At 43.4% G+C, this 1,519-nt stretch overlaps 1 protein-coding gene across 3 annotated transcripts in view; it reads left to right on the top strand.

The window, feature by feature from the left end:
• The first annotated feature begins 1,100 nt into the window (after positions 1–1,100).
• Positions 1,101–1,519, top strand: part of HDLBP (high density lipoprotein binding protein) — a 28,545-nt gene continuing 28,126 nt past the window's right edge. Inside the window, exon 1 of one of the 3 annotated variants that reach the window (XM_072407830.1) lies at positions 1,101–1,208. The gene's annotated coding sequence lies outside the window, so the exon portion shown is untranslated. Of the gene's footprint in view, positions 1,225–1,519 lie in introns of all 3 variants that reach the window. The other 2 variants (XM_072407828.1, XM_072407829.1) reach the window with 2 other exon arrangements.

The following is a 1,519-nucleotide window of genomic DNA, read 5'->3' on the forward strand; positions in this document are numbered from 1 at the left end:
AATCTGAAGCCTATAATGTTATGTTTGTTACGATGTATGTGTTATATACTTGATTCTTTGTTATGTTACCTGTTGTTATTTTTTTTTTCTCTGAAAATCTAATAAAACTGATTGAAACAAAGTAATACATGTAAGCAAATCATCCTCTTGGTTAGGTTCTTGCATTGATCACACGGGTATATTTGCCACAATTATAGCAAAAATTGTCCGGTTTATTAACACAGCTACGCCTACTCATCTTTAGCTCAAAACAGACTCGCTATGGCCTAGCTGTACTATCAAATAAGATGATTTCGCACTAGAGACAAGCCCTTGGTCCATTTTGCATTATATACCTATTTCTGACTTGCCCAGCCGCTGCTGGAACATGTATTGCCACCAGGGGACGTGATTCAGCTGAGGCAGCAGCAGGCATAGTGGTAACTGCAACTGTTATAATGTTCCCATGTAAAAATACATTACCCAATTACCGACCATTTGAACAGCTATAGCATGCCCATAACTTAAAATCTGTACGTGATAGGCAAATTCTGAGTTCAGAGTTGGAATCAGCACAGTGATGTACATTAAATAGGGGTTGCAAATAACAGACAGAGACACAGGGAGAGGAAAGGACCCTGCCCTGAAGAGCTTACAATCTAAGAGATGGAGAAAATATAATTATTACACAGTATTTATATAGCGCCATTCTATTACGCAGAGCTGTACAAAGTCCATAGTCATGTGACTAACTGCCCCTCAAAGGGGCTCACAATTTATAGTCCCTACCATAGTCATATGTCATTAATACAGTCTAGGTCAATTTTTGGGGGGAAGCCAATTATGCATGGAACAGTTATTAAAAGTGTGATTAGGTTATAGGATAAATATCCAATACTACAAAGCACCACATATCAAACAATCTTGCACAGACTCTTTGTATAACACATCAACCCTGTGCTATTTCTACTATTCTCTGCTGTATATTGTACAACGTGTCACTAACCTACACGTCAATAAAGTTTCAGAAAAAAAAAAAAAAACTATTTCCTCAGTCAGGGCAGACGCATATCCGTTTCCTGCTCTTACTGCATTCCCCTGCCCCATCTTCGAGCTGACGTGTCGCGGCCGATGACGTTCCTTTAGTTGATAGGCCGAGCCGTATTCTATATAAGAGCTGGACGAGACGGCCGCAGCTTTCCCCGGCAGTCAGCGGATCGGGACGCGGAGTGAGTGAATACGGGGGTCAGGCGGGGGATGGTGACCGGGTGTCGGGAGGACAGGGATTGGTATTAGCAAGGGCCAGCTGATGATATTACTAGGGGGGCAGCTAGCGGAAGTGCAGCGGGGAGGGAGGCGATTGCTGCTGCCTACGTGGAGTAAACTCAGGCTGGGATTGCGTGAGCCTGGCACTGTACAACACAGAACACTTGTCATTGACTGGCGAGCCCTGCATCTGTCCTGATCCCTTTTATGTAGAGATCCCCTTGTATGTAGAGATCGGTAGGAGATCTCCTTGCATATAGAAATTGGTTGGGGA

The sequence above is a fragment of the Pyxicephalus adspersus genome, chromosome 4 (assembly GCF_032062135.1).
Source record: "Pyxicephalus adspersus chromosome 4, UCB_Pads_2.0, whole genome shotgun sequence".
NCBI lineage: Eukaryota > Metazoa > Chordata > Amphibia > Anura > Pyxicephalidae > Pyxicephalus > Pyxicephalus adspersus.